Source organism: Poecilia reticulata, chromosome 17 (assembly GCF_904066995.2).
Source record: "Poecilia reticulata chromosome 17, P_reticulata-male-v2, whole genome shotgun sequence".
Taxonomy (NCBI): domain Eukaryota; kingdom Metazoa; phylum Chordata; class Actinopteri; order Cyprinodontiformes; family Poeciliidae; genus Poecilia; species Poecilia reticulata.
This window is the reverse complement of record NC_088846.1, coordinates 9,167,902-9,191,940: the sequence shown is the minus strand read 5'-3', so window position 1 is coordinate 9,191,940 and position 24,039 is coordinate 9,167,902.

Below are 24,039 nucleotides of genomic sequence, written 5' to 3'. Positions count from 1 at the left end.
CACCTTTTTACGTACCAGGGTTCAATTATGGAGGCAGAAATGCAGGACCTGAAAAGCTTAATTGTTCAGTTGAGAGCTGAATATGAGAAGTTACGCCAAGAACAGGCGGCAGCCAGGCCTGGACCTAGCGCTGCACAATCTACAGCCGCGTCACATTCTGATGCAAGCCCTTCTACAACGGAGAGGTTTATTTTTGTGCTATGTGATAGAAAATGTCCCATGTTTAGAGGGAAGGGAGGCATTGGGTTAACTAAGTGGCTTGAGGAAGTACAGGCCTGCATGAGGGTACGTCATTTGTCCACAGCTGATCAGGCCTTCTTTTTATTTGATCACTTAGAGGGAGAGGCACGCGATGAAATAAAGTTTCGACCTACCACGGAGCATGAAGATCCCACCAAAATTATGGCCATCTTAAAAGAATTGTATGGGTGTTATGAATCCTATGTGGCACTACAGGAAGCATTTTTCTCTTGCCGTCAGCAGGATGGTGAAACACTGCAGGAGTTTTCGCTGGCTCTAATGAGTCTTATGAGTCTTACTGAGGCTGTAAAATCCCGTGCTCCTAGAGATTTTCAAAATGCAGAGTCATTGCTGCATGATCAATTTGTCAAGCATGTGAGTGATGGGGCTCTTTGTCGTGAGTTAAAGCAGTTTGTGCGCGGGAAGCCAACATCCACCTTGCTTGAGGTTAGGGCAGAGGCACTTCGCTGGGAACGTGAGGTGCGACCGAGTAGTGTACTCAGTTTAAAATCTTCTGCCCCTCTAGCATTTGGTTCGCAGTATGGCATTCAAAGCTGCCCCCAAGGGGCGATTAGTTCACACACCTCTGAACTGAACCAACTGAGGAACATGTTGCAGCAACAGCAGTCGCAGCTTGATCAACTTACCCAGAGTATGGCTCGCTTGCAAAAACCCAGCCAGCAGGGCCGTTCTCGAGACTCCATTATCTGTAGGCGCTGCCAGAAAGCTGGCCATTTTGCTAGGGGTTGTGATGGGGTTCGGGTTCCGGTACGGGCCTCTGAGAAATCACCTCAGGCGGCGGAAAACTATTTCCCACTGAGTCGCTGAGCCACAATTCGGGTGGGGTAGTTGTCGGCTCTAGGGGTGGGGTTTTTCAGGAAGGTACTAATCTGGTGTCATCGTGTCCACACTTGGCTGTGAGCATGGGTGGAGTCAAAGTTCCTTGTTTGGTAGACACTGGTTCTATGGTGTCTACAGTTACTGAGAGCTTTTTTACTCAACATTTTGAGATGTGGGGTCAGGAGAAACTACAGTCCAAATTGACCACTGCACCAGTATTGGGTTATGCAGATTTTTCACTTCCCTTCATTTTGGAGGTAGATGCAAGTTATGGTGGTTTGGGGGCGGTGCTCTCACAAGAGCAAGAAGGCAAGGTCAAGCCCATAGCTTATGCAAGCCGTAGTTTAAGACCTACAGAACGCAACATGCTGAATTATAGCTCCATAAAATTGGAGTTTTTAGCACTTAAATGGGCTATGACTGAAAAATTTCAGGATTACCTTTTGGGCCATAAATGTGTTGTCTTTACGGACAATAATCCATTGAGTCATTTGGCTTCGGCCAATTTGGGAGCAACAGAGCAGCGTTGGGCTGCCCAGCTGGCATTATTTGACTTTGACATCAAATATCGTTCTGGCAGAGCCAACAAGAATGCTGATGCCTTATCAAGACAGCATCTTGTTGGTGTACAAGATTTGGACATTATGGTTACTGTTACATCCCTTCCTGAGCCCTTGAGAGAAGTTTTTCAGGGGAAGAAAAGGGAGGTTACTCAAGACGCTGTTATGGCCTTGCCTAACCATACCATCTCTGAAATTGGTGTTTTCCAGCAGGCTGACCCAACCATCCAGGAGTTCTTGGTTTTCCGGTGGCGGAAACAGCGCCCAACTGCAGACGAGCGTCAGCAGGTATCCCAGCAGGTTCTGATGCTACTCAGACAATGGGACAAGCTAGTTGAGGAGGGTGGCGTTTTGTACCGGCAAGTGTATAAACCTGCTGGTGGTGAGTTAATCTTACAGTTGGTGTTGCCAACATCTTTGAGGGAAGAAACATTGAAAAAAGTTCACCAGGAGCATGGCCACCAAGGGGCAGAGCGAACATTGGAGCTCCTACGTCAACGCTGTTACTGGCCAGGTATGGCTGCAGAGGTGGCACGCTGGTATCAGACCTGTGAGAAATGCCAAGTAGCAAAGCGGTCTCAGCCACAAGTCTGTACATTTATGGGACATTTGCTAGCCTCCCAACCTAATGAAGTGTTGGCTATTGATTTCACACTGTTGGAACCCACAAGCAATGGACTTGAGAATGTGCTGGTCATGACTGATATGTTTAGTAAATACACCCTTGCTTTTCCCACCCGAGACCAGCGTGCTTCAACTGTAGCCCAGGTCTTGGTGAGGGAGTGGTTTTTAAAGTTTGGCATACCTGTCCGAATACATTCGGATCAGGGGCGTAGCTTTGAAGGTCTGCTCATTCAACAGTTGTGCCAGTTGTATGGCGTTGAAAGATCACGCACCACACCATATCATCCAGCCGGTAATGGTCAATGTGAACGGTTTAACCGAACCCTTCATGACCTATTACGAACATTGCCTCCCTCTCGTAAAAGAGACTGGAGCTCATGTTTGCCACATGTTCTATATGCTTACTACACTACACCCCATCAGTCAACCGGTGAATCACCCTTTTTCTTGATGTTCGGACAGGAACCTCGGCTGCCGGTTGACTTTCTTTTAGGAAGAGTTCAAGAACCTGTGGCTGGAAGTGTCCATGATTGGATCCAGGGGCATCAGGCCCGCCTTCAAGTAGCTTTTGAGGGTGCTCGTGGAAGGTTAAGGGTTGCAGCGGAGCGCCGCAAGAATCACAATGACCAACGAGCTCAACATGCTCCCGTGAAGGTTGGTCAGCTAGTGTGGTTAAGGGATTTCACCCCACGAGGGCGTCATAAGATCCATGACCTATATGGGCCAGTAAAGTATAAAGTCCTCAGAGGGCCTAGCGAAGGAGGTTCGCTGTATACTATAGCACCTGTAACTGATCTAGCTAAAATCAGAAATGTCAATCGCATACTGTTAAAGGCGGTGGCAGAAGAGTCTGGAGAAGGGGCCATTGGTCCCAGCTCACCACTGGATGATCATCAATCTGAGGCTGAGATGTCAGGTGAGGACCAACAATGGTGCAGGCTAACCAACCTTTTCAGTCAGGGGATCCACAACCTCACCTGCCAGGTCCATCAGGCATTGCTACTCATGGGGGGGAGTAGCATCTTCCAGCCATTCACCTGGTCCTTCTAGGGCTAAAAGTGAACCAGTTTTGCGGCGGTCAGCAAGGACTACTGCAGGCCAGCATTCTAACATTAACCATCTTCCCAGACCCGCAGGTGAAGCTCCACAGGCTGTAAACTCTCCTGATCCTACAGCCAATTCTATTTTTGTCCTATTTAGACCATGGAATTGAGTCGTCAGGGCGACGACACAAAAAGGGGGGGTAGAATGTGGCAGGAGGAAGGTGGAGGCTGCACCTGCTGGCAGGGTGATTGCAAGTGAGCCAATTGCGCCACAGGGCACTCAGTATAAAAGCTGAGGTGAACTGCAGACGGATACTTGTTTGCTGTTGACACGTCGCGCGCCGCGCTTCCGTGTTGAGCTGTCTGTATGTCGAGTTCAGGTGAGGTTGGCTGTGTCATGAAATCTGGTATGAGTATGTGAGATCTTTCCAGGCGCACGCAGAAAACGGATTAAAAGCCAGAGAAATAACAGTATACCCTGCATTATGATTTAATAATGATTATAAGTGTAACAGTATACCCTGCATATGATTATAAGTAATAAGTGATTATAAAGTGATAATACACATGCCAATGAAGAGATGTCTGTAATGTATGATCGAAACATGTATTCTGCACTTTTAATCAAGTGAATGTTATAATAATGTATACTCTGTACTCTTAATCAGTTGATCTTATTACATTATGAAAGACTGAAGGTTGTACTTTTGAGTCAACAAACAAACAACATGATTATATAAAATCATCATGTATTATTAAGAATCACAGATACTGAGGTAAGGGAAAAGAAAAGAATACTCCTCACTGAGCGGAAGGCGAGGAACCGAAGCATGAGTCATCAAATGAGTGAGCGAGATGCAAGGGTGGGGCAGAATTGGAAACGGATGTCCAGTAAGTCATGAGCGTTAGGAAAGTCCGGGACTTTCCACAGGCGGCCCTGCCTTGCATGACATCAGGTAATGACTAATGCAGTGGGCAGGCTCCAAGGAGACATAGTCCTACCTTGCAAACCGCCCTGGGGTAGAGGACATAAATACTGGTGTTCGAGGGAAAAATAGCGTTCTTCGTCCCCGGCGCAGAAGAGGAGTCAACAAGGGAAGCAGGCTAAAGACCAGCGGAGGACCACACCCGGGACCGAGGGAAAAAAGCTCAAAGACTTCACGCTGTCGAGAAGGGACAAGTTCCACCGGCCACCAACTCCGGTCCCAGATCCGACCGACTCCTCTGCCTCTACCCAACGCTCTCAACCCAGTAGCGGCCGACTTGGAAAAGAGACGGAGGTCCTACAAAGACAAAGAGTCTGCACGTTCAAAGGACAGCGTGAGTCTTCTCTCCGCTTCTCTTCAGTAAAGAGGACTTTGCTCCGGCTGGACAAAGGACATCTGAAGATTACAGCTGCAGAGAACAAGAACCATCGGGTATGAGTTGACCTGCCTCCCCCAAAGCCTCGCTCAGTGAACTTAGTGACACAGGTTAGGGATAAGAACAAGGATAGATTGTGAATGATTTTTATTTGTTATATGATTACCTATTTTATAACTTTTGGGAAATTAACCTGCCTGTTAAATGCCCCTGCTAAAGCTAACCCTAACCCTAACCCTTAATAAAACTATATTCTAAAATTCCAATAAGGATTGTGAACAGTGAGTTTAAATGTGTCAGTCCTAATTATTGCTGGTTCTCCTAAATATGGTAAAGTTTACATACATGATTTTAGAGATAGGGTGGCTTTGTGTTTTCCTCTGGTGAGTGTTAGATTTAAGTCCCAGGGTCATTATTTTAAGTCACTAAACTTAATCTAGCCGTTAACAAGTGCCGTTATTTTAGGAGAGGAGCTACCGTTAACAGGAGTGGTTGTAGGGGTTATGCAGCTGTGAGGGCTACTCAGCTGATTGCTTCTCAACTGAAAAGGGTTGTAACTTCTGGATCGAAGGTAGTCAGAGCTAGACGAGTCCTTTTCGACCCCAGTTTAAATGGATAATCTTCCATAAACTTTCGCTAGGGTAAGACCCAAGTTATGGGGATTTTCCGGACCTGTTAGACAGAGAACTGGGCAGTAGTGAGTCCGAAGAGTTGTGAGGAGTAGGCGGGACTTACTATTGGGTAGTAACAGACAGCTGCCTGCGTATTTATAACTGCTTGTACATTGTAGTTATATCGAGCCTTTTATCAGCAGAAACGTATGAGCGTATTTACCTCCACGTTGATCGTGAGTGGAGTGGTTCCTGCAACAAGTGCCGACATTTGTGAGCGTTCCCATTTGGGTGCGCAGTGGTGGTAAGTAACGAAGTACAAGTACTTCGTTACTGTACTTAAGTACAGTTTTCGTGTATCTGTACTTTACTTAAGTAGATTTAATAATGGGGACTTTCTACTTTTACTCCACTACATTTTACAGTAAGTATCTGTACTTTCTACTTCACTACATTTCTACAAAACTGTCGCGTTACTCGTTACATCCAAGTCTCGTTGCTCTTTTCTTCCGTTAAAATGTGAAGTTCAGGGACTTAAGGTGGCGGCGTAAAATCCGAGCAATAACGTGACTTAGTGTCTGTTGTCACCCATCGGCTCCCCCTTTACTCGCACGCGGAGCTCCAGACATGCGCAGTGGTTTCCTCTGAGCGGGAGGAGATGTTTGTCTATAATATAATAGCGCTGCATAAATTGATATGGCGACATGTAAAATCAGCAGCGCTTCGCTTTCACAGACGGTGGGGACTTCGTCCAACTTTTAGCGTCACTTGGAAGGAAAGCTTAAAGAAAGGTAAGATCTGTGCTAGCAAAGTTAGCTGTACTGAGACACATGTTGCATCTGATGAAAAAAAGTTGTCACTCATGCGCTGAATTATTGTGTGGAGGTGTTGACTGAGGTGTCATATGGGACAACGCTGTGACCAAAGTCTGCAATATAGTGATATGACATTCAGGAACGATCCGATTCTTCTGGACGGATCTTTACTAAGTCCTAAGGACTGAAGCCTCACTGAGAGCCGTTCTTTGTTCTTGTGTACACTGCGGTAGCTATATATATATATATATATATATATATATATATATATATATATATATAGACATTCATTTAATCGCTGAATAAGTAAAAGTTGAACGTATGAACACAGAGCATGCTCATTGCTCATTGATTGATTTCGTCTCCTGTCATGGTGGCAAACATCGCAGTGGGAGGGAGGATGAAAACAGTCACGGTGCTCATTCTGCTTAGTTACTTGTTGCGCCGTTGGACAGTGTTCATAGTTGAACGTTATTTACTGTTAATTGCGATTTTTCAGTTGTGGTTTCTGACATATGCAATATGGGCAACCGCCCAGGGCGTTATTTTTCTAGGGATAGCAGGAGACATCTGCGGATTGTAGCACAGCGACGAAAGCAAAACAGAATGAAGTGAGTTTTAATTGATACTGGTTAAATATATTTCAGCTCTAAGTATTTAATATCTAGGTGTTTTTATGGGAATGTGGATCTTTCAGATCAATCTGAAAACCAATTTTGATAGGTAAACTTAATGTTATTGTGTCATTTAGCGCGGGGCGCTGGTCTTGGTCTCGGGTTCGGTGGTCTTGACTACAACTCTGCTACATGGCTCCTTGGTTGCATGTCCTCCACCCCGCCCGCACCTTCTTTACATCCCCTTTCAGTTAGATTTCTTTCTAAATAAATGTGACTAATGAAGTTCATGCTATGTTAGGACAGGAGACAAAATGTTTCCATCCCTGAAATTATGATTCATAGAATCACATATCAAAGTCTAAACTGTTACAGAGAATAAACACAATAAGAACATGTTTAATCTGTGGTAGTGTTAATTAAAATGGCACATTACTGATGTATTAAAATTAAATACGATCGGCACACTTAATGATATTAGCGATTAGGTAATGCATTCAGCGAGTACTTTTACTTTTAATACTTAAGTATTTTTAAAAGCCAGGACTTTTTTACTTTTACTTAAGTAAAATGTTAATGTGGTACTTTGACTTTTACTTAAGTACATTTTTGACTGTGTATTTGTACTTTTACTTAAGTAAATTTTTTAAGTACTTTCTCCACCACTGGGTGCGAGTGAGAAGAGCTTGGCCTGATCGGTAGGTGGATTCAGTGACAAATCTTATATTTCTTTGTTTTAAAATGTTTTTATACACTGCTCAAAAAAATAAAAGGAACACTTAAACAACACAATATAACTCCAAGTAAATCAAACTTCTGTGAAATCAAACTGTCCACTTAGGAAGCAACACTGATTGACCCGACGAGGGTCGACGAGCACATGGGTGTGTGAAAACCACCTATGTGTATGTATGTACGAGCATGCAAAGAGCTGAGAGAGGTAGAGGAAAACAGAATTATTTATTCCTGACGCTCTCTTCCAAGTGACCTGCACAAGTTTCGACTCTCCACTGAAGACTCCATCAACAGTCTTCATGCTTTTCTCATGTGGTTTTGTATGTTTTTCTCCCACAAATACAGCCTAATACCAAAAACCTTTCATCAGAAACAACTGATGGTCAAGCAGGTGATGAGCTTGTTCAACCAAGTTCCATTGAACAAGTGGGTAGTTTAAGTATTTCCAATTTATTAGTAATGTTCTTTGACATGTTGTGTTGTACCTTTCATGTTCATGTGTAAATTATTGAATACAACATGTGAATAATTAGTAATTGTAATCCATCCATCCATTTTCTTACACCCTTGTCCCTTAATGGGGTCGGGAGGGTTGCTGGTGTCTATCTCCAGCTAACGTTCCGGGCGAGAGGCCTGGACAGGGCAACACAGAAAGACGGACAGGACACACAACCATGCGCACACACTCACACCAAGGGAGAATTTAGAGAAACCAATTAACCTGAGAGTCATGTTTTTGGACTGTGGGAGGAAGCCGGATGAAAACCACACATGCACAGGGAGATCATGCAAACTCCATGCACCCAGAACCCAGAATCTTCTTGCTGCAAGGCAACAGCTCTACCAACTTCGCCACTGTGCAGCCCTGTGCCACTTTTTCTGTAGAACTGGTTTTCTGTAAGAATGTCATACAGAAAACCTTTCTTTAACTCTACTGTGACTTTTCAGTAGTTGATTTTATGTATCCCAATGAGTTTTAGCATAAAAGATTAAATCTCACAGCCTGTTGGCTTGAATGTTTAAAGTACTAGCATAAAGAGCTGCATTTTTGTGTACAGTGCCCACTAAGCCAATGTTTTAGTTTTTAGTCAACAGGTCATGTTTAATGAATGTACTAAATCTGGTAGCGTTGCGATTGTATTTAATGTAAAAATTTCAGCACCTCTGCATCATTACACACGTACCTCATGCTGAACAGTTTTTATGGAATATTACCATGGAAGTTATGATTAGTTAGAAAGTAACGTTCCAATTACTTCTACGTTGTTTTTTGTTCTTTTTTTTTCGCTACTGGAGTTTTACTGCGTTTCAATTTAATACGTTTGTTGAAGTCTGGTGGAGGTGTTGAATATTTTTTTGCTTTTTATTCACCCCTCTAAATCATTGAACTCAGGTGTCACTTCCATGTCCACAAACGTGTGACATCCAGCCTTGAGTCCAGTTGTGGAATGATCTTGCAACCAAATATTCCACCAGTAGCTGAAATAGTGGGGTCATAACGAAGTGAAAGCAATTGGGAACTACAGAAACTTAGAAACAAATTGTCAGGTCAGTTAAATCAAGAAGTGGGGTCAATGAAAGCTGAGCTGGGTAAGTGTGCAAAGGTCTTCAAAGTTCTACAGAGTCGATGACTACAGACCACCAAACTTTATGTGGTTGTCAGATTATTTCGAGGTTAATGCACAGAGAGCTTCACTGAATAGGTTCATTACTGAGCAACATAATGGATGAATCTGGATTTGGGATTGTCCATGAGAACAGTACCTGTCTAACGGAGGTAGAGGATTTGAGATAATTGTGGTGCTCTTCATCAGAAGTGTGGGCTCAAACCCTTAATTTAAGTGAAGGAAATCCTTAATGCCTCAGTATACCAAGACATTTGAACAATTTCATGTTCCCAATTTTGCACAAACAGCTTGGGGATGTCCCTTTGTGTTCCAACATGAATGTAAAGATCCCAATGCAGATCCATCACAAAATGATATAAGGACAGCAATGGCCAACTCAACCCAGACTTTAAGTTTAGGGTCTGGTTCGCAGAGTATGCAGTTAAATTTTTTTTCCTAATGGGAAAAAAAAATTAACCTCAGTTAAGTAAAATAAAATTGTAATAAAAACTTTTGGAATTGTAATGATTTCTTTTTTAAAACAAGTCGTTTTGTTTAAAAAAAAACTTTATTTTTAAAATTAAATAACAAATTTTTGTCTTGTGAACTTAAAAAGTTATTTGCCAAACATAAACTTTTATTTGCATACATCAGAAATCTTTTGTTGTGATTTTAGGCCCTGCCCACGACGTCATGTGAGAATCACAAGCAAAACTTTGAGTCAAACAAAAACTTAGAATATCAAGAAAAGATTTCTGACATGCACAAATAAGTTTGTTTTGCAACAAAAAAATCACTTCATGAGACAAATGTGTGATTTAAATGTCTGAAAAAGTTTTTTTTAAGCAAAACTCAGTAGAATTTTCTCATGGAGGCATGCATTAACAATTCAATTTTTGCTTTTGTTTTTTTCTTTTTTCTGCAGTTCCACCTTAATTTGATGCAGCTCTGCTTTCCTGAATGGACTGGCTTCATCTCCACTGCAGCAAACAAGCAGTTCTTTTTTATAGATTACTGTCCACTAAAAGGTTGCATTGGGCCCTTGTTTATATTTTTAATAGTGTAATTCTGTAAAGACAAAATATGTAAGTCAGAGCTAGACCACCAGCTCTGATTTTCATATCTTGCTAAATTGCGGGTTTGAATATGGCAATACTTTCCTATAACAAAATAGACCTGCAGAAAGAAATTACTTATATCTTACATATGCTTAGTTATATGCTTTATATAGAGATTTCCTTTAGATATAATTGTGTATATCTCACAATTTTGTAATTTATCATTGTTTATTAAACTCTGAAACCTGAGAGGTCTTGTTAATATTCTGTCCTAGAATGCGGTTAGATGTGCCCTTTTTTGTTGTTGAGCACCTGCCCCTTTAGTGGTCTCTGCACGGCCCTACCCATATATCTGTCTTAGCTAATAGGGACATTCTGCCATGATCTGCGTGGTTGTAGGTGAGGAAGACGCCGGTAAACCCAGGTAGTAATGAGGAAATGATGTATTTAATAAAGAATCAGGAACAAACTCAGAAAGACATGCGGCACTGGAAACGGACAGACGAACGATGAACAAATGACGAGGACCCGACGAAGGACAGAGACAACAGGTGGGGTTAAATACACAGGGAAGCTAATCAGAAAGACATGGACACGCTGGAGGGACTATGTCTCTCGGCTGGCCTGGGAACGCCTTGGCATTCCCCCGGAGGAGCTGGAAGAAGTAGCTGGGGAGAGGGAAGTCTGGGCCTCCCTTCTGAAGCTGCTGCCCCCACGACCCGACCCTGGATAAGGGGAAGAAAATGGATGGATGGATTGATGGAAGCTAATCAGGGAACTGGAGACAGCTGGGCGCAATCAACAGGGAAGACAGAGACTCACAGGGGAAACGGAACTAAAACACGGAAAAACCTCAAAAATAACTAGGCAGAAAACAGATCGTCGCACATTCTTACAAAGATGTTATGTAAACGATAAGTGAAAGCTGTCGTCTTCACAGACAGTCAGAAGAGAGAAGCAAAGAGTGGTTTGGAGAACCATCCACCCATCCATCAAGTTTGTAGAGGCACTCTACAGATGGATGTTTAATTAACTTATGTTTAAAGTAGAATTATTTCACTAATAGACAAAATTACAGACAATATCTGTCTGTTATTTGTATTCGTAGAGAAACTGGAGCACCAAGAGAAAACATTTGTTCAAAACAATATTAGTTGATTTTACTAACAGAGCAAATAACAGTGTCTGTCACTTGTGTTTTAAGAGACACTGGAGAAAACCTATCTATCGTTTTTGTAGGGAAACTGGAGCACCCAGAGAAAACCTATATTTTTTGTAGGGAAACTGGAGGACCCAGAAAAAACCTATATTTGTTGTAGGGAAACAGGAGCACCAAGAGAAAAGCTTTTTGTCATTTTTGTAGGGAAACTGGAGCACCCAGAGAAAACCTATTTGTCATTTTTGTAGGGAAACAGGAGCACCAAGAGAAAACCTATTTGTCATTTTTGTAGGGAAACTGGAGGACCCAGAGAAAACCTATATTTTTTGCAGGGAAACTGGAGGACCCAGAGAAAACCTATTTGTCATTTTTGTAGGGAAACTGGAGGACCCAGAGAAAACCTATGTTTTTTGTAGGGAAACTGGAGGACCCAGAGAAAACCTATGTTTTTTGTAGGGAAACTGGAGGACCCAGAGAAAACCTATATTTTTTGCAGGGAAACTGGAGGACCCAGAGAAAACCTATTTGTCATTTTTGTAGGGAAACTGGAGGACCCAGAGAAAACCTATCCATCCATCTATCTATCCATTCATCCATCCATTTTCTTCAGGTCATGGGGGCAGCAGCCTAAGTAGGGAGGCACTTGGGTCAGCTCCTCCGGGGGATTCCCATCACATTCCTTGGCCAGCTGAGAAACGGACATTTATTAGGGACTGGAAATGGATGGGAAGCTTACTCTTTTATTATGCTGTTGGCCATCCTCAGCAAAGTGCACAGTGGTGGATTTGTGTAATGGAAGTGTGACGGGCTTGGTATTGCTAACTTTCTGACGACTCAGTATAGGTCTGGTATTTGCTTCGTCATGTTTGTCAGCGGAACACACCGATCTTCTTGTACAGTTCTTGGAGGTACTTCTCCCTGGCAGAGTCTGGTGGCTTATCTTATTATTTTTACCTCCACACACTCTGTCCAGTTCCATCAAGGTCCGCATGTTTTTCCTTTCAATCTCGCAACGTTCCTTTTTCTCTTGCTGTTTAAGTTGTATCTGGGAATTCCAATAATTTGTCAGAGACTTCATAGCTGTCGCTTTTTTCTCTTTCTCCAGTTTTTCACGCTTTTGCTCTGCAGTTTCCCGTTGTGTCTTTTCTTTCAGTAATTTATCCTCCATAAAAGCCCGTTTTTCAGCTTCTTCCTTCTTTATAAGTGACAGTTGGTTGTACACTATTTTTTTACGTATTTCACGACTTCTGTCCTTATCAGGAATGTTGCAGTCACTCTCATAGCCTAGAAAGCCAGATTTATACTGAACACCTCTTTCTTGCCCTTGATTTACAATCTTGTCCATTTCAATCTGCTTATGCCGTTTATATTCAACTTGACCATCCCATGCATCAGTCAAATACTTTTGCATCTTAACTTTATTTTTTTTCTCCTGTTTTTCAAGTAACTTTTGGGCAAACTCCTGCTTAGTCATTTCTTCATTAATGTTTTTCTCCTTGAAAGCTTCTTTGAGATATTCTTGTCTCTTTATATCCTCTAAATTATCATAGGCCATCTTTTTACATTTCTCTCGAAATTTTACCTGTTCGGGACCATTTTTCTCCCTCTCGTCATGTACATATTCTGACCGTTTGCCTTCACTAACTATCTTGTTTGTTTTCCTTGGCCTTACAAATTGTTCCTTTGCCTTTTCACTAACCTGCTTGTTGAGTTTTTGTTCTTTTTTACATGACGAAGACTTTTTAAACTGTTTGTCCTTTCCAGAATCCTCATTAGAAAGGACAGTGAGCTGTGGACAAGCTCTCAACTTGTCATCTCTGAACTTGTCCACATCTGGGGTCAAGTTGAGAGGTTTTTGCCCATGTCTGTCAATCTGCAGCAACGTTTTTGATGGAGTTTTCTCCCGCTTGTCTCTCCAGTTTTGCACATCCCGTGCACAAGCATTTGTTGGTCTTGGTTCCTTTTCCTGTAATTTACGAAGTGCAGCTTGGTGTCTTTCTTTCAACTCATGTGCTCTTCGAAATTTATCTAGGTCAATGCGTGTCTGAGCATCAATTCCGTCTTCCAAACATATAAGGAAACCTGAGCTATTGTTAATGTCGGAATCACTTGTGGCGGAATTCTCCTGAATATCAACTTTACGTTGTGGTGTGGGGGTAGGATGGAAATCTTTAATTTTAGGCATCTTTAAAGTTGAGTTCCTTAAAGTGCTGTCCTCATCTTGAAATTTTACACTTTTGTTGAATATAAGATCACATGGGTTTGGGTCAAATGTAATCTTTCTCTTCATAGGCATAGGGGTGTCATGCCTCTTGGGGAATCGACGTGAATCCATCTTGCGTTTCAGTCTCTATGTGAAAAATTGCAATTCTCTAAATTCGTTGAGTTCTGCACATCTGGCTTTAGAACACACGTAACAAGATATTCAAAGGGTTCAGAGCTGATGTCATAGAATCTATGACACAAAGCCTGGGTTCCTAGTGACATCATCAGTTAGGTAGAAGTGTAATAGTTGCTATGGTAACCAGGAAAAGCTCTGAAGTGATTCACACTTCCTAGTAAAGGAAACGTTTCAACCCATCAAAACATTTCCAAATAAACTAATTCATATTAATACAAATGTAACTTTTTCCAACAATTTAGACAAGCTTCAGCAAATGTGGCTGTAACTGATTGTGATGGACCGAGCAGTAAAGGAACAGCCAGGCACCAGTTTTAAGTCAAAAATAATTGTTTTTTATTTAACCCAAACAACACTTGGGTAAATAACAGAAAAAATGACAAAAATTGGGCCCATAAAAGAGGTCAAAGTAACAGACATCAACTCATAACTCAAACAAACACACCTAACAAACAGACAAAAAGGGGGAACTTAAATACTGGCTGATCAGGCCACATACAACACACCAAGGGGAAAATACACAAAAACCTAACTGAAACTAACAGAAAAATCCCATCCCCCCCCCCTCTAGATGATGAGTAGTGGTATGAACCAATTTGCAGTCTCAGCTGGCTTGCTCCACCCCATCTCCACCTCTCTGCTCTCCTCAAGGATTGGAGCAGCCAGCACTAAGGAAACTCAAAAACAAACAAAGGTTAAATCAAGCAAAACACAACAATGTAGACTAAAATGTGCGCACTTATTCTAGAATACAATGCAATGTGTTGCCTTCTAAACAAAACCAGTTATTCTGTAAATTGAATCCTAGACTTAAAGAAACCCAAATATAAGTGAGGTGAACCCATTTGTAGTGAGTGTGAACTCGTTGCGTGCGGTGAAAGTGAATGTTACCACATTTGTGTGGCTGTAACTGCAGCCATCACACTGATATAAGCTTTACAATGTGCAAAACACAATAACCCGGTTTCCCATTAAATCTGCTCAACAGTGTTTTCCTCATCAATACATTTTTTTATGAGGAACCGAATGTGGCAGGAGGAAGGTGGAGGCTGCACCTGCTGGCAGGGTGATTGCAAGTGAGCCAATTGCGCCAGAGGGCGCTGTAACAGTCGTAATTGTGTGGTATCTCTTTAAGACATTCTAGTATCTCAGATGACGTCATGTATGCGTCGCTGTTTCTTTTTAGAGAACGTCTGAGAAACCTGCTACAGTTGGATACTGTAACAGTCGTTACAAATTGTTACAATACCTGGACTAAGACGGACATATAACTCTCTTACGCTGGTGACGTTACGGGTTGCTTTGAACTCTGCTTATTTCATGTGTAAATGTGTAGCAGTCGTTCAACCGGGCTTGTAAGGTTGGTGAAGAGCGTTTTATTAAAGGACAACACTGTGGAATTCTCAGTACCAGTGAAGTTGTGAGTTTCTAACCGTCCAGTCGAGTCTACCGCCTCCTTTCCTCCCTTAAACACAACCTGAAGCGTTACAAATGGCGCCCGAACAATTTCTCTTGGACCTCAGAATGCAGTATCTTCTACCAGCTAATATTTGAAACGTGGAAGAAGTACTTTACAGTATAGTGGACGTCCGCCGCCATACCTTGTGGGAACGAACCGAGCTAGGCCAGGCGCGGACTTCGGAGCTTTTCAACGGCAACGAGCGGAATCTTCAACGCCGTTTTTGGAATATAACACGGTCCCAGGTTTAAACCCTTTACCGTGACGACTTGGAACAACTGCACCGCCTAGACGTGAGATGGATTTTGCTTTATAATTTCTGAATGTGCCTGTGTGCACGGCGAAGCGAAGCGGAAAACCCCTCATCCGCTAAGCGCGCGGCAGACCTTTTTTTTTTTTTTTTTTTTGAACACTCCCTTCGGAAATTTCTTACTGGAAATTTTGTTTTCTAATTAAGCTGGTTAATCAATTTACTTTTCACAAAAAAGTTTAGAATGGTGTTTTGTTGCAGCCCCCGTATGTTAAGAATTTTAAAAATGATTTCAGTGCTAATCAGTGATGTATGTGTAATTTTTTTTGTGACAAAGTTGGGGGATATTTGAACCACAAATTGAATGCTTTCATCAATTTTTAAAGAGCACCTACAAAAGGCCGGGCGCTGCCAACAAGAAACTTGAGTCAAAACACGTTAAGTGAATTTAGCTCTGTTCTCGAGCTGGAGCCTTGACGACCCTTTGGCAAATTTGCAGTGATACAGATGCTGCTCTTAAAGTGGTTTCCACTCTGACATGCCACCAGCACAAGAAAAAAAAAAAAAAAGGCAGCCCTTTTAGCTTATTTAGGAATTGCATCTTCAAGTGCTCCTCTGGCAATGTCCCCTTTTCCTCTGCTTGAATCAGCAACAAGACTCTTTAGGGGTTTGCACTGTATCGAAATAGTTGCACACATCAGCAACGAAGATCCCGGATTGGATCATGAGGAGAAATTGGGGCTAAATGGGGAACCTTTTGGTAAACTCCTTTGATTTTGCATCAGAGAAAATAAACGTTTGCTTTCAAGCCGTATTGGAACATCTTCTACTTACTTTAATCCTTTACTCAGTGGTTAAGACGTATGCAGAGATAAACTAAAGGTGACTAATATCACATGCACAATTTGCACTGAGGCGAACCACTGTTTAGTCTCTAATCAAACAAACTCCGTCCGAATGCAGATGCACTGTAACAGATGGTGGATGTGCCGCATATAGACACACAAACAGACATGTTTTGGCTACCTAAGCAGATGTGCACTCTATTAAACACACACACACACGCGCATACACAAGCAACCATAAGTTTGAAAGAAGAACCGTCATCAGAGATGACTTCAAAACGTGGGCGCACGAAAACACACGCACACACACATACACGCGTGGCAAGGAAGCAAGCCAGATGCCCGCAAACACATGCAATGATTGCAAGAGGGAAGCTAGTCACCCATGTGAGTGCACACTGCGTCAGAGGGAGCTGAGGGTCCTGGGCGTACAGAACTTGGATCTCCACAGCATGAAGCACGGCGAGGTGGGGGAGGATGAGAAGGGGGAAGAGGAGAGGGAGAGAGAGAGCGACAGAGGTGGAGAGTGAGGGGAAAGGGAGAGGGAGCAGATGGGTCAGCCATCTGGTGGATGGAGCAAAAGTAAGGGAGATGAAAAGAAGAGGGGAGTGTGCACTGGAGAGAGGGTTGAAGAGATGTGTGTATGTGTGTTTGGGGATGCAAAATATATTAAAAATGAGTGTGTGAATGGAGCGAGGGTATGCGTGCTCGGTTTGTGTGGGAATGCTTGCGCGCAGCAGGGCTGTTCGACTGAGGCTCAGGTGGCGGCAGACAATCCAGTTGAGTTACTCTGGCAGGCTGTTGAAAACATTCGGTTACCTCCGCACACATGCAGCGTTGCATTTTATTAGATTACATTCATTTCCGGGATACTTTACAAAAATAAAAATCACACAAAGGTTTGGCTTTTTCTAATCACTTTGAAGGTCAAGTGTAACTTTAACTAACAGGCATTTTTATAAAAACAAATTAGTGTAGTAGATGCAAAGGTATGGCCTCAATACAGCATCTGACTTGAAAAATACAGTAACCAAGAATCAACAGTGAAATAAATTAAATGTTTTCTTAACCAAATCTTTATTTTTCATAAACAGTTTGTGGTTTGAGCCGTTCACACTTCCTATCCTTAACTGTATAAAACTTAAGATTGCACGACATAACAAGGGAAAAAGTAGTGACTAATTTTTCTCTTCTACATTGTAAAGTAACATATTTACATGGACGTGAACAACGGATTCATCTTGACAATCATCTTACAACATGCGGTTAATGAGCGACGTGGAAGTTAAAGTATCTCACTTTTATTGGAATCTTGCCCATCGCCCTTTCAGAGCAGCAAAGTGATCAATGACCTTCTCATTATAGCTATATAGATTCCTGACTTTCTCCCCACTGAAAGCATTGCCATTGAACCTGACCCCCATGCATTTCGCAGGAACGTCTTCAATCTTTTTAAAGTGCAGAAAAACCTCTCAGCTTCAGCTGTTGTCATCGGCGTGGCGGTGTTTGACGGAGTTGTGGTCTCCTGGAAGTCGGATCTCTGGCGAGCCTAAAGTGAATTCACAGAACACCTTGAATTCAGGATCCTCGCAAATAAGGGACATTCCTGCCTTGAGCATAGACTTGTTTGACACTGGATATGCCTTCATTGTAGCATTTAGAGCCTCAGCTGGAAACATGTGGCTATGCTCTCTCTCAGACCTGGTCTTGCAGGTCTGACGTTTCGTAGATCAAAATACCTTGCCATATTAATGTCCTTTGCTTCATTTTATCAGCATTAAAACAGCTTTACTGCATGTATTCATTTAACTAGGGCAGCTTTGACCTAGAAAGGGCTGAGCAATATAATCCAATATTACCTTATTGCCTCCACACAGCTTGTGAAGCTCTGGAGGGCACCTTAATGAAGAGCGCATCAATGTCCTTCAGCAGCCAGTACAGCATGTCAACATCAGGCATGATTTTTGTGAAACGGCTGCAGAAAATACTGTAACTCATCACTCTTACAAAGCAAGACAAAGCCGCCCTCGCTGTGGCACCGTCAAAAGATTCTGATATCCTGACGGTTTTCAAAACACTACGAGGTCATCTTGGTTTGACATGGTGTCGGTAGCCGCTGCTGCTAAACTTCTGTCTTTCAATTGAAACTCTTAGCAACCTTCTTGTAGCCGTCTTACTTTGAATGCTGGTGTTTTTGACCTGCTAAAACTGCCTGTGCCACTCAAGTCTGAAAAAAACAAAACCAGAACAAAACTCACTGCTTGTCAAATTACATTGGTGTGCACTGGAGTTTAAATTCCCATGGAATTTTGCTGCACACGTTTTTGCGCCGCATTTCGCGCACCGATAGGACAATGGCACAAGCCGCGTCTGAGTTGAAATGTCGACGGTCACATCAGCTTTGATGGCGAGGAATTACTCAGCGCTGGTTTCCTCCGCCAACATGCTTTCCAGCAGCTAGGCAGCAGTGTGGCTTTTGAATTGCAGTTTTCAGGTGCTCCTGAAATGCATCATCCAACCAGGCTTGTAACGCCACAATGTGTGATAAAAATGAGTTTTGAAATGTAATGACATCTCTAAAAATACATTATGTTGTAATTGATGCAAAAAGCAATGAAATCTATTTCATTGCTTGAATCTGTTTGCCTTGAACATCATATAGATTAATACAGAGGGTTCTGGCTTTGAGTGTGGAATGACAGCTTAATGACCAAAAGTTGACCATTTATTGACTAAAGTTTCAATTTAAATGGGTAGGGTATCTACAAGATGATTGCTGGAAATAGATTAAGACGAACATTATTACATTTTCATTTCTAAAGTGGAGCTACCTCCCCATTTTATAATAATTGGTGCAAGACGTAGTAACATTATTACTCATGCGGCAGAAAGTATTGCCAAATGCATCCCATTGATTATTACATAATGTGGTTCAAGTGTTTTTACATTTTCAAGTGCGATTTTTGTTACAATGTAATGCAGTTTACAAGGCTACCAAAACCACCAGGCCATGGAAAAACATCTGGATTGTTTGAGCCCCGATCCTCGTCTTTACCCCGCGGGGCTAACTCAAACGTTTCCCACAGCCTATGAGACGGGCTAGAATGGAACGGGTCTGACCCTTGTTTCTTCACCTTTTCAGTCAGACGGCGGACATAGATGCTTTAGTTGTCCAGACAGTAGCATCTGTGCTGCCATCTGGATGGGGAAAAAAATGCAGGGGAAACAAAAAAAAAAAACCTTACGTTTTTTCCCATTCAAACCAAATCCTGGAAAATCCTCAAATACGACTGTCTGCCCTTTGTGAAAACTTTAGTTAAATAAATTCTGAAACATTTTTTTCTTCATCTCCAAGGTGACAAAGTCTGTCAGCGATGCACCTTTACATCACCCGCATTGACACTCAATGCAGTCATGTAACTGTTCAGGGTTAATTGCTTGATTTTCATAATGAAATCACACAGGGCTTGCCCTTACGAACCTGTAGGCAATGTGTATCGCTGTGTCTGAATGTTGATATTTTAAAAAAAAAATCAAAACAGGAAGTAGGTCTGGGGCGACGCGGACTGTGGCCTCTGTCGGCCGTACAGGGCGGGTCTTCAGACAGCAGGGCGTTATGTTGAGTGGAAAATAACAGAGGCAGGGCAAATTTCTCAAAAATCAAAAGTCCTCACTGTTCCTCAATTTTCACTGCTTGCGTCTCCGCCCCGCCTCGGTAATTGTGCACCCTTTATAGTCAAGGAGCGAATTTACACTGCCTCTGCAGGGCGCAACTCCATACCACAACACTGCAAAATTGTGGCACTAGGCATGAAAGAAAAGATGGCAATTTCTTTGTTTTTCTCGACTTACCGACCAGTTGCTCCATGAACAAGCCACCCATGTTCAAATAGGTATTAGCTAAATTACCCAGAATGCCCTGCATTCCCTCTGGCAACAGGCAGTAATTATAGGTAATACGTTTCAAGATGCCCGCTTTTTAGCACTTATAACAATATTTTATTTCAAATTTTTGACTCGGTAACAGACGACTTCAATTGTAATTGAGTAAAATATGTAAAATACACATCGCTAAAGTAAAAATACAGATTATTAACCCTGATTAAAAAAAACGTACACGATTAGTCACAATTGAACATTCAGTACATCTATATGACAGGAATGGATTTTATTTCTTTTGTTAAAACCCACATCAAATGTATTCAAAAATGGAACAATAAAAAAACGGTGTGAGCGGAGCTTCAAGTCCAGACGAGACACTTTTTCAACACATACTGTTGATTTATTTTTCTTTTCCCAATGATTTACAGCAAACTCATCACTTTTTTTTTTTATTTTGTGATAATACTTTATACCCTCCCTATTTCCTCCAGTTCAAAACCATCAGTCCTATTTGCAGCTCTTTTGTTTGCTGTCAAACGCCATTAAATCCTCTCTGTATGCTGTCCAAAAACAATTAAAACCACATCAAAGAGGCACACTGTTGCATCTGGCAGCGTTGCTCTTCACCTCCGTGGGCATATCGCTCGCTGCGTGCCAGCCTCGCATCCATCCGCCTGTACTCCAGCCAGAAACGCTCACCAAAGCGCAGGACGTGTATTCATACCTGAGAGACTGAAGCTTCCCTCTGTATGCATTATTTACTTACGACCACCAGAGTCTGGCTGCAAAACAAAACCGCAGATGTTAAGAAGTCGCCCACATAACGCCGCGTAATGAGAGCGAAATCCAGACCGTCTTTCCTTTCGAGCGTTAAAGCAGTCAGGCGGTTATTAATAAGACCGGGAACTGTATTTGCTTTAGTTTAACGAGGCTCCTTGCTAAGGAGGTTGTTTACGGCACTCTTCGCGTTCGTCATGAAGATGAATTAGGCGTTTGTTGTTACCAGAAGTTACTGAACCTGCAGCATGTTTGACGTATTGAGACGCAGCCATCAGGATCGGACAATATGTCGCTACCTTGTCGGGTTAATAACTGTTGTCGTCTCATAAATTACTGTTGCGCCTCGAGTTAGAATATCTTTATCGGTTAGGTATTGTTTTGTGTGGCTTGGTAACATTGCTAAACATGAATAAAATTTTGTACAAGTTGGTAAGTTATGAGTAGTTTTAGTGCAGTCGGCTGAATTCAACAATACATGGCGTTAAATCGGGCGAGTTGTTTGCCTTTTTTTCCCTGCTGGTGAAAGATGAGAACTTTCTAAGAGCATAATAAATGATGATATCAGACAAACGATCCCAAATGCTACAAAGCAGTAACCCAATTTCAGCAGAGTTTGATGTTACTGAGCAGTGTTTGGATATCTTCTGTAGCTTGGTGAGGACAAATGTCATCGCTGTTTTTGTAGAACGGCGTCAGATCGTTCTGAACTTTACAATCACAATAATGTGGAAGAACAGTAGCTTTCAAATGGTTTTCATCTGTGGGGATTTAATTAACCACAGTTCTAGTTAGTAATTTGAACTATTTTGTCAGGGTGGAAAGAAAACACTTAATACAACTTGATGTGATCTGGAGAAGAACTGAATGCATGAGCACTGGAGAAACAATCCTGCAAAGCATTTTGTCTTCTAAGACTTTGCAAATATCTCAGTACTTGAAATGAGATCAAACTAACACAAGTGACGTTTCAACAAGCTTGTTTCAAGCCAATAATTTCTTAATATTGATCAGTAAGTGAAATAATCTTAAAGGGGCACTAGTAAAAAAAACAATAGTGTCACTGATATAATCCAATTTTTGATTGACGTGTATATTTGTACCTATAAGTAATTTTGACCATGTGTGAAATAGGAAAAACAAGTAGCTAAATTCTTAATTTTTGTAGCAAATTCCCGTTTTATGAAATTAGTGCTGTTTTTTTTTGTTGTTGTTGTTGTTAAAGTGTAATGTAATTTATTCATTGACATGTTGGGTGTATGTTAATGCGATCCCCAGCGCTCTGTACTCTAAAAGCCTTCCAGGTTTTAAAGCCAAGAAGCTGGTGGGGACACCGTCAAGAGCTCATAGACCTGTAGATATGGATATTTTTAGCATGTAGAAAACTGTCACGACAACCGTAAAACAAACTGAACGCACACACTGGTGAGTCCAAATATTCGACTGGTGCCGGATGCAAAAGTAAACAGAATATAAAACAGCTCCTGCATAGGATTTACCTGCCAGAAAAGTTTGGGCAACAGCCGTTTCTTTTCTTTTCCGGACTTGTAATTACCACGTACAGAAAAGTCACTTTTTAAATACACGTAAGCACAAAATGTGTTACAGAAATGTGCTCATACTTGAGAGAGCACTTAGAGGCTCAGGAAACCTTGAGTTAATGAACTTATTAAGGTTTGACACCATGAGTTTAGAAATACTGTGTTTTTCACAGTGCCCCCAATTTTCTTTTTTTTTTTTTTTTAAATAATCTGTAAGCGATAAGAATCAAACATGATTTTCTGTGTTTGAAATGTACAAAATTAATTTAGCATTAGTAAGTGAACCAAGTGCAAAGTAAAGGAATAGTAAAATATGCAACCCTGCGTAAGTCCGACCAGGTTTCTCGTTCCTGATCAGTGAACGAACGAACAGCGAATTTGATCCTTTATCCCAATTTCCGAGGTCTGGCTGATTTCGCCTCATTTTACACATGCATGTTCAAAAGCGCCGACCATCTGTGGAAACAGATTTGTGCGTTTCTTTACACTTCTTATTTATATTTAGAAAATCGTTTGCGGGGCTGAGATGCTCACATATTTTAAGTGAGAAAGTACACAGAGATCTTAGTGTTTACTAAGACGCATAAAAAGGCTCGACATTGTATGGAGCGGTTAATGAAAGCTGCGCAGACAGAGAGAGTACAAAGATGAAAGAAGTGGATAAAAAAAAACAAGCAATAAAGAAAATGTAACTGACAGATTGAGGGGAGGAGGGGGGGGGGAATAAAAATAAGGCAGGCAGATGGCTCAGAGAACGATAGACGGGACAAGAAGTGAAGAGGGAAGCATGAAAAGGAAGGACGCAAAATGGAATACCAGAACATTTCCTGTCAGGCTGAAAGGATCAAAGAAATCGTCAGCTTCCAAAAGCCTTGATGTTGTGGAATAGAGACCAATTTACTGCGGATGGCAGAAAGCCTGGCTTCACCTGTAAATTACACTATGTCAGCCGGAGCAGAGCAGAAACAAAACCGGGTCTAATGAAAGGGAAACTGAACATGACGGAAAATGACTTGATGCGTTGAAGCGACAAAGATTCGGCGACGACGGGGCTTCGCATTCCCTCTCACAGTGCTCACTTCTGTTGCTGTACGAAGGAAGCCAGCGCTCTTAATTATTGTTGATAATGCACAATTTATCACTGCCGGCCTGGACGTAACCAAAGCTCAGGTCTCCCTGCGTGCTGAGTGGGGTAAAACTCCACAGCATATTATTTGTCTTAATTTTTATTTTGTGCTTTGCTTGGGTGGTAGATGATTATCGCTCACTTTGCTCTCGTCGTGTTGGTTGATAAAAATGCTCGTCCCAAATGCAGGATTGTTGGAGCCACCTCTATGTTTTTATTTGTATTTTTTTTACTTTTCGCTCTATATTGAACCTCTTCTGTTTCACCTATTCTAATATAAATCCCAAGGACACAACGCATCTTTAAGAAAGGCTCCTAGAGTAAAAAACAAACAAAACAAACAATAATCTTCTGTCCATCAGATGCTTGACATTGAGCCTGTACTCTTCAAGCTTTTAAAGTATTCCAGCCACATTCACACAGGAATATGTTTCCTGATTTTATTATCACGCTGACGATGCTCAAAGATCCAACGTTTGGTTTGAAACTC